Below are 16,011 nucleotides of genomic sequence, written 5' to 3' on the forward strand. Positions count from 1 at the left end.
TAATAGAAGCACAATTCCTGATTATCAACTAGTTAAGAAAAAAGTGATGGCAGGGGATAAAGTTTTTGATTGTGCCCACCGGCACCACATTATTCGATTACGTCTCCGGAGATCAAGATGGCTAAAGCTCAGCTTCTAAGTCCTGTTTATTTCACTGCGGGAGACTGAAGCACATGCATGACTCTCTCACTAAAATGCTCTGCAGGGTGGGTGGGGTGGGGAACAAAAATGGTGGGTCAAGAGGGGGAGTGAGAATGCATAGGGTGAGGCAGCAGAAACACAAACACAGAAACACAGGGGCAGCTGCCGGGCAGAAGAGAGACGGACACACACTCAGACACAGATACCCATCCACTTGTCACATAATCCCATATTGCGAAGGGATGAGTGGGTGGGTGGAAGGCGCCCCACTCCCAGAAGTACCTGTTCAGGTAATGAGTGTGCTGCAACCCGTTGATGTGGTGCTGGCACTCACCCTTCCTCTGGTGGGAAATGTTCTGTGTGGTGGCTGAGGGACACCAAACAAGTGGGGGACAGTGAAGGTCAGCTGGGGGGGGATTAAGAACTACGGGGGGGCCCCCAGAAACACATATGGCAAAGGGGCAGCATAGCCTCCAACATTACTCAGATGAAACAGGAGGAAGGAGAAATGTTGGAGGGTATGACATTGCTGGTACTAGGCACATACATTTCACAGAGACTAAATCCACAAATCTTGGTTACAGCTGGTGGTTAAGTCTGGAAAAAGGTAAACCATGAGCCAATGTTCATATGATGTTCAAATCCAGCTATGGCTTAGCTCAGCATGGTGCAGTAGCAAAATAGCTAAGGAGCAGTGAAGCAGCTGTGATCTCCTTCCTAGGAGGCCGCACACTTGCACATCCACACTAAAACATGTTTTGACTTACTGTGACATGCAAACCAGGCAGCTGATTGGCACCTGCTCCCAAGGGTTCAGACAGAGGACATTTCTGGGCTACCTGCAGAGGCCGGGGACTGAACCTGAGACCTTCTGCATGGAAAGCAAATTCTTTTCCACTGAGTTACAGTTCTTGTCTTCCCCAAATAAATTTCTGGTGAGTCTGATTGTTTAACCTAGCTGATGTATTCTGGATCAGTCAACGTTTTATAAGGCAGGTCCATGCATTATTTACTTAGCTACTCATTTCTTCAATTACTTCTTGCCTTCCCTCTCATGCCTTGTGGGATCGAACTATCCACAGAAATAAATAAAAACAGCCTTAAGGTGGCTTACAATAAAATGATTAAAACTAGAATGAAATATAAATGCACTAATGAACAAACAGTGGAAGTCACATACATATTCAGTAACCTGGCAGCTGAAAAAGACAACTAATGCAAATAAAAAAGCTATTAAAATCAGATAATTTAAACAAATTGACTATCATAAACAGCCCATGAAAGGCTCCAAAGAACAGGACACGCAATAGCTCAGTTGCAGGGGTGGCAGAGTCCCCTGTTTGAAATCCTAGAGAGCTGGTTTCAGTCAGTGTACACAATACTGAGATAGATGGACCCATAATCTGAAACTGATAAGGCAGTTTCCGTCTTTCTCATGCACCTGGAAAAAACAAAAGTGATGGTGCCAGAGCATGCATAACTGTGGCAAAACTCATCTCTTTCCAGGAGGGAAAGCAGCAGACATAGGACATCCCGGCTTCATGCCTTCTCCCCCAGCTCTCACAATGCCTGCACTCAACACACCATGGGTTTCCTCATCTCTGGCTGCCATTGGTGGGGGCAGGAAAGCACATGGCATAATTATGTCCTCAAGTGGTACACTACAGGGTCAAGGGAGTGAACTCAGTATAGGGGGTGCCCAAAGCATCTCCCATTCATTTGTCTGCCATTTAGGATGGCCACACGGAGAACCCTTTATCTGAAAGAGGTGGTTTAAAGCAGGTGTGGCTAACCCTTTTCAGGCAAAGGGCTACATTAATTCCTGGTCAACCTGCCAGGGTTGGCATGTCAAACTGGGCATGGGGCAAGTATAAAAGTGGGTGTGGCCAAATAGTAATAATGGGTATGACCTTTTTTAAAAAAAGAAAATGTCATCTGGGGGTTGGTTGGCTGGCGCACTCTCACACACAGCTTTTGGCATAATGGCATTACAGCAGAGGACCCATAGGAGCAGTCTATTAAAACAAACTCCCGCCCCCCTTAAAAACAGCAAAAATAATTATTGGGGGCCCAGTTGTATCCTTCAACTGTGATAATGCCTCATGCTTGCCTGAATGGAAGAAGGAAGGAGCTGTGTGCTGAAACCTGTGCCTTTTTGCATGGAGCGTCGCCCACTGTAGAAAAGTGAGAGTCACATCCATTGATCTGCCTGCCATTGCCCCAGCACTGCCAACCACTGACATGGGGCTCCCAGAAGGTCCCCCATGAGGGAATGCTGCCCTCAGGCTGAAAAAGAAAGTGCTCAGGGCTGGCATCAGAGATGGGCATGGCTGGGCACCTGTCAAAACCCCACACCCTGGCAGGGGGGAAAGTACCACCACCAACAGCCCCCTCGATCTGTTTCTTTCCCCACTAGCTCATCTGTGTTGAGCTGCATATCTGTCCACCTTGTATATTTTGTTTACTTTGTACTAGTCATCCATTGCAAGATAGGAAGCAGAAATCTTTTCAAGCTCTGCTGCCTGGAAGCCTTTGAGGTGGAAATCACAGGGATCAAACATAGGACCTTCTCTGGGCAAAGCATGCTGCATCCCACTGAGCTATGCCCCCCTCTTTCCACATTGCCATTGTCTCCGCCTGACTCTGCTGTTAGCGCTCCAAGGCAGTTTGTAATTTCAGCTGTGATTGAATTGCGAGCTTTTCTCCCACCAAAGTAATTAAAACGGGAAGAGCAAAGTGGCTCAAAGCCAAAACAGACTTCCGATTTCTGCAGCTAAAGCCAGGCACAGACGAGTCATAGTTAGAAGTAAAATAACTTCAGTGAGAAATGTTTGTTCAGAGTGCTCACAATGCAAGAATGAGCCAGCAGCTTCTTCCACCCTTAATAACTTAGAGTTCAACCAGCATATAGCAAGCAAATGAATGGGAATGTATGCATGCACAGTGCCACAGTCTACTCAGAGTAGACCCATTAAAATTAATGAACATAAACTAGCCATGTCAATTAATTTCAGTTGGCCTACTCGGAGTAGGATTAGCATGGGCTACAACCCCATTCTTTTTATTGTGCCTTTGCAGAGGTTGAAAAGCATTTTGAACACTGTGCATCTTTCAGCAAAGAATACACCTTTGGGTTAAAACAGATGCAGAACTGAGCTGTACCAAATGTTCTCCTATTTTACATTTTAGGCAACTAATGCAGGGTTGTTTGTTGCCGTTGTTTTCCGATCTGCTACAATTTTTATTCCTCACATAGTGTTTTCACCTTCCAGGATTATTTGCTTGGCTGATACTGGCCAATTAGTGTGCAAGCAGTAAACAGAAAGATAACATGTTGCTACAATATAGTTTGGGTATATGACGTCATAGCCAACCAGTCATAGCCAACATAATAGTTATCAAGACTGCATTTAAACGTTTCTGGCACCCTGGGCAGGTTGTTGTGGCAGCTTCCATTTTCTCTTGGGGTGTAGATCTCGAGAGGATATGGGGATGCAAACTGCCCCACTCAGCTCTTCATAACTGCAGCACTTATGCTGTTTCCTGGCCTCCTCCATCTTGCCATGAATGGGCAATGTAAGATAAATGTTGTAAGCATTGGGATGGCACAGAGACCTCAGCAGCTGGGGTGGTGGAAAGGACAGGGAACTGCATGTTCCGGCTCCGAAACATGTGTAAACTGCTTGTTGGGGTGGGGGAAACTCTGGCAACTTTTGCAGCCAGAAAGGCAGGTGAGGCAGAGGCTGTGGGAGCAACGGGATGGAGGGAGCTCGCACTAACATAGCCAGAACCTCCTTTTTCACTGCTCCTCATTCCTGGCTCCCCAAAAGCACAGACGAGAATAGTCTGAGCAGTGAAGAAGGAAGCGCCTTCTGTTTGCACCCTTGAGAGCTTGCTCGTTTTCTGCGAATAGCATCACAAATCAGAAGTGATGGGCAGTTTTATCCAGCCCTACTCCCCACCCCCCACCTCTCTCAGAAAGCACCCAGGCGCCTCTATGGTGCTGGGCCACATGAATGTATTGATGTCTTGAGTCTGGGGTCCAAATCAGCATCTCTGGCCCTGGATAACACATCTAATATCTTGGACTCATTTAATACCTTGGATTTGACCCCCTCTGATCCTAGGCTGTTGTTAGTAGATGAATTATTGAAGCCTAGCAGTGAACTGGAGGCTAACACAGGGGAGCTCAGTTGGCATGTCCCAGTGCCATGGTGTGCCAAACTTGATAGCGCTCTTCCCCTGGCAGTCAGCCAGTCCCTCCTTCCATCATGGAGAGATGCTGCCAGTGACAGAGGGGGAATGGGTCCCAACTCAATGTTCACAGGTTGATACAGAAACTACTCCCAAGGACTCAAATCTCAAGGGGGCCCACCCAGAACACCATGATGCTGCCCAGAATTTGAGGCCAAAAGTCATCATACACAATTGGTCAGCTCAAAACTTTAGAGGAGCACTGAGGTCTGAGACTGAAATAATCCAGGACATTCAAGATATTCTGGGGACACATCTCAAATTATATAATGACCTGTGTTGTAATTGGGTGGATGTACTGTATACAAGGAGACGTGGGTGGCGTTGTGGGTTAAACCAGAGAGCCTAGGACTTGCCAATCAGAAGGTCGGCGGTTCGAATCCCCGCGACGGGGTGAGCTCCCGTTGCTCGGTCCCTGCTCCTGCTAACCTAGCAGTTCAAAAGCATGTCAAAGTGCAAGTAGATAAATAGGTACCTCTCCGGCAGGAAGGTAAACAGCGTTTCCATGCGCTGCTCTGGTTCGCCAGAAGTGGCTTAGTCATGCTGGCCACATGACCCGGAAGCTGTACGCCGGCTCCTTCGGCCAATAAAGCGAGATGAGCGCCGCAACCCCAGAGTCAGCCACGACTAGACCTAATGGTCAGGGGTCCCTTTACCTTTACCTTTACTGTATACAAGCAGTGAGGCAGCACTGAGTTGATTTTTCATGATTTTGAGTCTCAAGGTTCTGGTCCGTAATATATTTGTTGGCAAACAGAGATCTTCTTTCTGAGCTGAAAGGGCATCAAACAGAGCTTGGGAACAGACAGAGAAACCGAAGGCCCCCAATATTGAAGTTGGGGCCCGAGACCCAGGCCCAGAAATGGAGGTCAAAGCAGCAGAGGGAGGGGGCAATGGAGAGCTGAGATTCCAACGTTTGTCACCTTCTCAAATAACACTCAGACACAACCTAAGAAACCCACAGAGCCCAGGAGGTTTTCATCTAGGGAAGGGGAACTGACACTTGCCTGGTGCCATAATAGATTCACAGCTAAACACTTGGTATTCTCAAGAAAAGCTGGTGTAAAGCTGGTGACATGGGCAGGCGTAGTGATGCTGGCACTATGGGGAGACGGCCAGAGAGCTCCCCGTATTGACTTAGCAGGCACCAGAAAGATTGTAATATCCCCACATGGAATTTGGCAAGATGGGACAATAAGAAAAGCAAAGGGTTTATGACTCATACAAAGTGATGGATAGTGGCTTTGTAGAATATCTTAAGCAGTTTCATGTAATTTGCCTGCAGGAGACTCGGGTGGAAGAGATGACGATGCAAGGATATGCTATCTACTCCCAGCCAGCTATTAGAGTTAATAGCAAGGGAAGAAGAAGGGGTTGATTGACTCTGTGTGTCTTGACAAGTCTAAATGTGAGGGCAGAGGAAATAGGATCTCTCTCCCCAGAGTTCCAAGTGGTCCAGCTGTCCAGTGAAAATGGGTTTAAAATACCGTGTGCCAATGTTTATATACCAGTTACAGGCTCCGTCCACCCTGGGAGCAACATATGGGCTTTGTTAGATGCCCAGTTAGAGAAATTGCATAACCAATCACATTTGGCTACATGCTGACATCACTATGGGCAAACTTAGCAACTGACACCTGGATGAGAATGATAACACAATGCTACTTAATGGATCAGATGTGACTACATGTTAGCTTCACTTAGGCAAAATTGTGGTGTACGTTAGGAGAAATAGGATTGCTCAGCTGGTAGAGTGTGAGACTCTTAATCTCAGGATTGTGGGGTTGAGCTCCATGTTGGGCAAAAAGATTGCAGGGAGTTGGACTAGATGACCCTCGTGTGGCCCCTTCCAAATCTACAATTCTATGATTCTGTGAAATAATGTCAGTTCAGAGTCAAAGCTATTGTTACAGTAACAGGAGAATACTTTTGAAATTATAACTCCCCTCCTTCCCAAAACATTCCCAAAAGATAGGGCCCAAATCCATCAGTCCTTGAAATACTTTAGCTGAATTCTATGCATGAAATCATACGTTCTCTTTGGTATTCTGCCAAAGCTGGCAGAACAAAGTGGTAAAGCTTTCCCTGGACTGTACCATTTCAGGCTGCACATGAGATTTGGATGTCCCTTCATAAAAACAGCAAATAGCTGCTTGTACATTGACAGCATGTCAGGCAAAAGTGTTTTTTATGATGTGCTATTTGTATATGGACAGGGAACCCCACAACATGAGAGAGCATTTGAGCATGCTTACACCTATGCACTAATCTGCAGCCTGGAGTAGCAGATTTCTGGAAAACACTTGTCACTTAATTCTTTTCATGGTACAATCTGGCCTTGACATCTGGGCACTTTGTGAATCCAAAGGGGAATGAAAAGGCTGTTCTCTTATGCAGAGTTGACCAACTCCTGTGAAGTTAAGGTCAGCCCTGTGGCCTGACTGTAATAGTTGAACTGCAAGTCCGACTGGGAAATTCTAGAGCATGAGCGAGACTAATTTGATATGGGTCCTAATCAGATTTCAATGAGTCAGAGGAATCCAGCCTGAGACTTGGAGAAGTTCACATCTTCCTTAGTGGTGAGTTTCCAGTAACGTATCAGAAATTCTGCCTTAGTGGTCAGAGGCCCACTGGAAAGTGATGCTCCTCTTCAAAGAGCTGTGCTTGACAGTGGGGATCACTGACTGATAGGAATGTTGGAGCATATTGGAGAAGAAAATGGAAATGGCAGCTGAAATTGCCAGTGTTCACTTATTTGTCCCATCTCTGGAAGAGAACTTAGTCTAGTGAGCACAATAGGTATTCGTTACTGTTGTGTGCAGTCCACAAATGATGTGCGGCACCCTTTTGCATTGCACCTCCTTTGCACTGAAATGAATGGGGTGGAATAATGTAATGACAATTTAATCAATGTCGACAAGGGTGGGGGGAGGCCAGTACAAATTAAAATGGCCCAGTGGTCTAGAAGGGCCCCTGGCTATCTTGCATGTGTTTTATATAATTCTTAATGAAATATATGTTTCATGTTCAATGCATGCACAGTTCTGAAATATGGCATGCCATGAATTCAGCATTTCCAAGTATTTCCGACTCTACATGTACATTTGCCTAGCCAGTACAATGCAGTCTCATCTTAATTACACACGATCACATTTGTATGTTTTCATAACTGAACACCCTGCAAACACAACAAAGTTGTTGTGTGATATATATTGTGTTAAGTTACACATGCAAATTTAATGTTTAAAATGTATGGCTAGTTCAGCAATAATCATGTGGGTGCTTATATTATTTATATTAGTCATTAGGATCTTAATATTCTCTACAGGGATGAATATTATCATATTTATTATCAACATACAAATGACAGCACACATGTATTTTATATCCCATGTAAAGATTTCTAGCTGTTCTACCCTTGGTGGGGCCCCCGGAATTATTCCTCACCCTGGGGCCTGAACTCTTTCTCGGTGGCCCTGAATGTAATTTACAGTACATAAATTAGTTATGTAATTAATTTACAAAAGTTATATAATTTTGCCACAGTGAACAGTGGAAAAAATATTGTAGTTTTTGGCAGAAGATGAACTGCAGTGGAACAGAAACGGCGCTGCAAGTAGTGACTATAGGGCAGAATGGAGAATGGTGCCTTATTGCTTTACTGTTGACTAATCTCAAACAGAGCCAACCCAAAGGTGAAAGATTAGATAGAACACACACCATTCCATGTATAGAAACTGACTGGCCACTGAATCTTACTCCAATACTGGTAACAGAACAGTACCTACTACATTAAGGTAGGTTTTTTGGGGGTAGGGAGTAGGCAAGAGTACATACCATACACAGGCTGTCATCCAACAGAGGGAAATAACTGGGAATTTTAGGAGTGACAGCCAGAGGGCTGTTGCAGCTGCTTTCCAGTATCTGCCACTTGAGGCAGTTGCCTCACTCTGCTTTATGGGAGAGCCTGCCACAACTCCAAATTTAGGAGCATTAATATGGAAGCTATTACTTCCTGATACGCGAGAAGGAACATAGTTCAGTAATGATGAGGTTACTGTTGTTATTTTGCCTCAAAGTCTTCATTTTGGAAGAGTAATATTCATCTAGAGCAGGGAAGGGGAACCTGTGACTCCTCAGATGTTATTAGACTATGACTCTCAACATCCCTGGCAGGGGCTGGAGGGGGCTCAGAGCACAGCACCATCTGGAGAGCCATCAGTTCCCAACCATCATCCAGCACTCCAGGCTATAACCCAACATTCCCCAGCATATTTTAAAAAAATTTCAAAAGATTTACACCTTTCACCATGTGCTTGTGTTGTTCCAAATATAACCCGGTTGCAGCAATTTCCACTGATTCGGATGAAAAAATTGTTTTGCTGTCATCACTGAGATCTATCCACTATGCTGACTTAAACATGAAATCCTAAGGGAAGCAATATTTTGGCTGCTTTGTTTATGCAACAGCAGAGATTCAACAGTAAACAGCCATTTCTTGGTTTCGTTCCATGCTGTGGGCCACAAAGAGAGAGATGGATCTGAATCATGTCCAAATATTTTAATATCTCATTGGCTCCTGGGGGCAGCTGTTTGGTCTATAAAAAGCTCAGCCAGACCCCCCCCCACCCTGACCTCTTGCTGAGAATTTATTGTTTAACACTGAGGATGTTTGAGTCTGATTATTTCAATATAATTATATATACACATGTCATTTTCCCATATTGCACAAGGGTCCATCTGTTGGCTCACAAAATTTGAATGCTGAGGCTCCAAAGATTTAGATGTGTTCTCTTAGGCTTGATATCCCAGGGTTGTTATCATCGCACACACTATGCACCATGCTTAATTTTGCCTTCCTGCCTGCTTTCAACAATCTGCTCAACTGAGTTGTGCCAGCAAGGTTAAAAGATTGGGAGTGTAACATCTCCATGAGTCCAGTGTTCCAGAACACACTATGGGTTGCATTCAGCTAAATCCTGCTTAGAGTAAGCTCACTGAAATTAATGGACCTAAATTAGGCCACAGCCACACCATACAATTAAAGCACTATGACACTACTTTAAACAGTCACGGCTTTCTCCAAAGTGTACTGGGAGCTTCAGTTTGTTAAGGGTGCTGAGAGTTGTTAGGAGACACACAACCCAATCCTCCTCACAATTTCTTGAGTGGTTTATTAATCAACTGTCCCTCAAAGGGAATTCTGGGAATAGTAGCTACAGTCCTTGAGTCTGTCAGGGTTGATCCCTGCCCAGATCTCAAAATCACACAAGGACCAAAGCAGGTGGGGCCCTCTAGCAGATTTCCGCACCACTAATAACTCTGAAGAAACGTTGGACCAGGACATTCCTATCCCAAGGCTGGAAGTCTCCACACCAGCTGCCTGGGTTCCTGGCTAGCTTTTAGAAATCCCTGATCTTCCCCACGGCCCCAACAGCAAAGAAGATGATGAGCCAGGTAGAAAGCTGAAGTTGAGTGGTAGAAGACAAAAGGAAGAAGTTCCTCACAGCTCATAGTTACACTATAGTTACACGCTGGTGTGATCTGGGGCTGAGATTGTTGGGGAAGGGGGGTGGTCCAAGCAGCCTCTTCGGTTCTCGCATTGGGCTCTTCCCTGTTTGTTGTGGCCGTGGCGATTGCAGCGCTGGTGTCGGTGGCATGGGGACCAGCCAAACCATGCAGCTGGTGTTGGTGGTCCCTCACAGCTCTGCAAGGCCATGGCAACTGCCATCTTGCCTCCCTTTTCCTCTTTTTAAAAAGGGATTCTCTCCCTCTAATTTTTAAAGATTGTTACTACTCCCCCTTTTATTTTTGTTTCGTTATTATTTTATTTTATCTAAATACTCACCCCCCCTTTCCCTCTCACCCTCTCTGCCAATTTGAGGAGGTGGGAGAGAGCTGCGTTAACTTTCAGCTGAGTATACCAGGACCCAGAACTAGAGAGAACCTCACACTAGCTTGTTAAAAACTACCTCCAAAAAATTAACCTTTCAACTTTCAATTTTTGGTTTATTCCTTCAAACTTTAATTTGAATCTCCATTTAGGTCACTAACGAGGTTCAACCCTGCGGATTGTCTCATCTTTACTTTGAGTCTATGACGTACAATCAAGCTAGAGCTGTGATCTCCCGGAGACTGAGTGACATTGCCAGACAAGAGGACATAGCCCAGGTAAAACCAGGGATGTTCCTAGGGGACCAGATCTATTGGACCATACCAGCCCCCTACCTTGCAGAAATCCACTATGTGGAATACCGCAGACTTCTTACAGCGGCTAGATTAAATGTCCTTGACTCTGCGATATTGTGGGGAAGGTACAGGGGAGTACCATACGCCCAGAGAACCTGTCATTGTGCCATGGGTGTGGTTGAGTCCACTGAACACATTCTCTTGACTTGCCCTTCTTATGCAGAGCTTAGACAAAATTTTATAGACCCACTCCTATGTCAATTTAGCTCCCTACCCGGAGAAAACCAGGTTTTACACTTGCTGAATAATGTCGCTAGAGCTATACCTTCCTTGGTGGCCAAATTTCTTTTTTTAGCTTTTAAGCGCCGCAAGACTATAATTGACTGTATTGATATGGGGCTATCTGTTTAGCCCATTTTAGTGTTGGCTAAGTTCTAAAATCTTCTTTGATGTTTTAACTGTGTATTGACAAATGTACTTTTTTCTGACTGACAGTCGAATAAAAGGTTGATGATGATGAATCTCCATTTTGATTTTGCATTTTTATCCTCAAAGAAAGAGGGGGGATGTTTACATTTTGATTTTTTAACTTAACCTGCCATTTTTAACTTGATTCTCAGTCTTGAACTCTGACTTTTACCTCCAAACCCTTACTCCTACTCTCACACTTGCACTCTTTACCCTCATTCAATAATTTAATCTTCCCCTTCCCTCTCCCCTACACCATTTCCCTTCCTTTTCTTTTCATTTTAATCTTCATCTATCCTCTCATTCTACTCTTTCCTCTACACCCCTCCCCTCCCCTTCTCCTCCTCTCTTATATGAGTGCATAGATACACACACAAATTCAGACACACACACTAGGGTTGCCATTTGTTGGGTTAAAATTCCAATCTGTAGTTAAAAGTAGAAGTCGAAGAGGGGGGGGAAGATTTGCTCTTCCAAATATGGCAACCCTATCTGATACCCACACTTGCATAATATTTGCACAGTAAGACTGTGACAGCACCTTATTAAAACAAACAAACTCCTTTTACAAGTTAGTGTTAAACACCCTGCAGTAGTAAAGTACAGTAAATTATACATAATGTTTTAAGTATGCCATTACTGCCCACTTATTTTGTTCAGAAGGCTGTCAGCACTACAGGTGTTGGCAGCTGAATCTGATGACCAATCTAGCCCTGCTGATACTGTTGGATGTAGTTTCCATTATCCCTGGCTATTGGCCATGCTGGCTGGGGCTGATGGCAGCTGGAGTTCCACAACATCTGGAGGGTCTCAAATCAACCACCTTTTTGTAGAATAAACTCCCTATTGTAAGGGGCAGCAGGAATTATCTTGCAAGCTCTGTCTCTTCATCCCCCTCCTGCCACCATCATTCTAGTCACTATTCATGAATTGCAGGTTAACTGTGAAAATTGGGAGTCTCCTGCATGCATGGTGTTAGGTCAGTTTTTGGCATGAATCTCTGTGTGTGGTGAAACTGATCACCCTTGTAGCTGTGGGGTACAGTGGAAGCAAACTCTGGTCAAGAAGACTCTAGCTCATGGTTTAAATTAGCCCAAATGTCAATTTAAAGGACAGAAGTGTCAGTCAAGCTGAGATCATATATCAGGATGCAGCAGGCTTATGCACAGCTCTGAGTAAGCTTCATGAGGTTTCTAAGCCTTGAGAATATGTCAATTGCCCAAAATTGTTGATAAATAAAATAAAATAAAATAAAATAAAACATCTGTTTTGCAGGTGTGTGTCTCTAATGTCATTACCAATGTGGGTTTGAATTTTCATGAGAAAAAGTAGGGGGGGGGGGAGACAGGAAGTTGGAATTGTAGGGAGATTAAAAAGACTGCACCCTAGTGTTAACTTCACTACTTCTCCTTTGTTTCAAGTTTAGTTTTGCAAGGAACAACCTATTAAGAGTCTCATAGCTGTTGGGGAAGGAGAAAAAAACCCACCACCCAGTCATTCAACTTTGCTGTGACTTCTGGCAAACTTTAAGTGGAATCCTGATATGCTGCCAAAGTCTGTTAAAAATAGTGATGACAGATCTCCCATTCTTTTTGGGTGCAGGGGAAGTGAGCAAGATACAAACTTATTGGCCTGTCCTCAGTGTTGAAATGTCCTGTTTTGAAGAAGCATGCGCTCAATGAAAACACACACAAATTAAGAACAAATTAAGAACAAATTGTGCCACCACACATTTTCTTTAACTTCTTTATTTTTTAAATGTGTCCAACTTTCTCTTTTATGATTTGGTGAGTTTATCTCATGATAAAACAAATATACTAAATGGTAACACGTATGGAGCAGTGAGGATGGTAGTATGTATAGCTGCATTGTAATGCCAGTATTAGACATTTCTTCTCTTCCCTTCCTTTTATTTTATCAAAGGCTAAGAGCAGCAAGGCAGCAAAAGAAGTGGTAACCGATGCCCATTGGGGCAGGTGGGGTTGGGGGCAGGCAGACCAACCGAGCCAATTACAGGCATCCAGCTAATTCTAGCTTTGCCCCATCCTTCTCCCTGCTGAGCTGTACAAGGGGCAACACTAAGACTAAGGTGGAGGAAGCTGACTGGCTGGTGCTACCTCCTGGACTTTGTAAGTAAGAAAGCAGGGCAGGTGGCCTGGAGACTGGCTGAAGTCAAGTTGGTGGGGCAGTGCCCCATTCGCCTAAATGCAACAGCCTCCAGTGAAACAAAAGTGTCGCCCAAGGATTCCAACCAGTGATGACCCTTGAGATGCTAAAAGCCTCTCTGATCCTGCTCAGGCTACCATCAACAGAGCAAATAGCATTTTTGCTGAGTCCCCCATCTCTCCTGCATTTCACTCTCCCCCAAAATCTGTTTGGAAGAGTTGGGGTCACCTCTGGAACAGCAGAGGAGGAGGTTGTGTGAAGGGCCTGCAGGACTAGGGGGAATCAACAAAAACACATCCCGAACATGGAGGCTAAATGGCCAAAATACTGGGAAATTCTAGAACAGGAAGGTGACAAATTGAAATTGCAGAGTTATGACAAGCTTAAGGAGAAGGTGCGAGACTGGCTACATTACTTTCAAATAAGAGAGGTCTATAACTTGGACAAAAAAATTGGTTTCCAGGTGGAAAAATCAAAGTTAGAAACAGAATTGTTAGAACCCAATGTAAAGACACTTTCGAGAATGTATAATCTGCTGTTGAAATGGAATACTGAGGAAGAAACAGTAAAATCGGCAATGATAAAATGGGCACAAGACATAGGCCATAACATTATGTTTGCTGACTGGGAGAAGTTGTGGACCACCGGGATTAAATTCACGGCATGTAATGCCTTAAGAGAGAATATTATGAAAATGATGTACAGGTGGTACATGACCCCAGTCAAGCTTGCAAAGATTTATCATTTGTCCGATAATAAATGTTGGAAATGTAAAGAAATTGAAGGTACTTTCTTTCACCTTTGGTGGACGTGCCCAAGGACTAAGGCTTTCTGGGAAATGATATATAATGAATTGAAAAAGGTATTTAAATATACCTTCCCGAAGAAACCAGAGGCCTTTCTCCTGGGCATAGTCGACCAATCGGTGTTAAAGAATGATAGAACTTTCTTTATGTACGCTACAGCAGCAGCAAGAATTCTTATCGCAAAACATTGGAAGACAGAAGATCTACCCACCGTGGAAGACTGGCAGATGCAACTAATGGACTACATGGAGATGGTGGAGATGACTGGCAGAATCCGAGACCAGGGAGAAGACTCAGTGGAAGAAGATTGGGGGAAATTCAAAATCTATTTGCAGAAATATTGTAAAATTTCTGAATGTTGATGACATTGAAATGAATTGTGGGGGTTCTAGCAACAAGATAAAAACTAAGATTAAACCAACAACAGGTAAATTAACGGGCTATGAATTTGCTGAACTAACTTTGAAAAGGGATACAAGAATGGGGGATGCGAGGAAGTCAGGAGAATATGTGGATTTAAGTTCTAAAATTATGAAAGAAGGAATTTTTGTGTTTTTCTTATATGTGCTTTTTCTTTTTATTATTAGTTTTTAATGTATGTATTTTTTGTATTTTGTATTTTTGTGCTAAATGTGTGTATTGTTGTATTTTGTAGTATGCATTTGTGTTTTTTATCTTTCTCTTGTCCTTGTCTTTGTACTTTTTCTATATTTTGTAAAATCCAATAAAAATTTCTAAAACAACAACAACAAAACAACAACAACAAAAACACATCCCTCCTCATTCCATTGGCAAAAGAGCCTTTTCTCAGTGCAAATGCCACCATTAGGTAAAAGTGCAAAATCTGACTGATAAAGTTGAATTATCTCGATTGTAACTGAATCCTGATTCTGGGAAATGTTTCTGGAAAATGAGGTCTTACTGGCCATGGTGGCTCTGTCCTGCCTCCACAGTTGGAGGCAATGATGCTTCTGTGGCTCCCAGCAACTGGTATTCCGGAGGGGAGAGTGCTCTTGTGCTTGTTTGTGGGTTTCCCAGAGGCATCTAGTTGGCCACTGTGGGAACAGGATGATGGACTAGACCCAGAAGGCTCTTCTTATGTTCTTATAGTCCTCACAAGGATACTTATTACTCACTGACTTGTATATGTTAATGTGCCATCCCTGACTGACCACTCACTGAAGAAGTAAACCTATGTTTAGGCTCTACTATTTCAGACTGTAAGTGGGGCTAAAGTTGTCTATTAAAATAAAAATTCATCCACCCAGGAAACTAGCCATCAGTTCCAACTAAATATTTTCCATGATGTGCTAGTACTCCAGGCTCCCGCCCAAGAACAGCCACAGGTGTACTTTCTTGTAAGCAAAAAAGCCAAGATTTATTCTAGTGGACTGAGAGTGTATATACCGGTAATTGGAATGAGAAGAGCAGGAAGTAATTCAGGTGCCATGAGGCACCAGCAATGACAATGATCAAACCACCTCAGGAGAAGAGCTCCAGGGGACTCTAAAGGCAGGAGGCAGAATTCCAGGACCAGGAGCTTTGATCTGACGCTGCACAGGAGCAGGAAGTTGTTTCAACAATCAGCCCCGTTTGTCTCACATGGTTTTAAACAGAGGCTGGGAAATGCATGACTCACCAAGAGCTCCTGACCTGAAGATGGGCACCTCTGTTGCCTTGGAGAAAATGCATGGCTTTGCGCCTTCCCTGGAAGCTCAGTCCATGCTGAGGAACTCCCCCTCCTTCATAGCCTAGCAGGGGTCTCCTTGGCATTGGATGGACCCAGCTTCTACCCCTGAGCCAAGGAAGGGGGGGCCTGTGAGACTTCTAGAGGGAGAGTCTCAAAGGGAAGGCCCAAAGGCTTGAGGGGAAGGGCCCTGATCCAGAGCCAGTTGCTCCCATTCGCCATCCTGATGAGAATCCTCAGGGAAGGCCACAACACTGATTTCCTGTGTGCAGAATCTTTTATTTGTATTTTTGTAGTAAG

General features: G+C 44.1%; 1 protein-coding gene across 2 annotated transcripts in view; it reads right to left on the minus strand.

Moving 5' to 3' along the window:
- ADRA1A (adrenoceptor alpha 1A) overlaps positions 1 to 16,011 on the minus strand; it is a 55,215-nt gene that overhangs the window by 6,477 nt on the left and 32,727 nt on the right. The window lies entirely within an intron of this gene.

The sequence above is a fragment of the Podarcis liolepis genome (assembly GCF_965112155.1).
Source record: "Podarcis liolepis genome assembly, chromosome: 16".
In the NCBI taxonomy this organism is placed as follows: domain Eukaryota; kingdom Metazoa; phylum Chordata; class Lepidosauria; order Squamata; family Lacertidae; genus Podarcis; species Podarcis liolepis.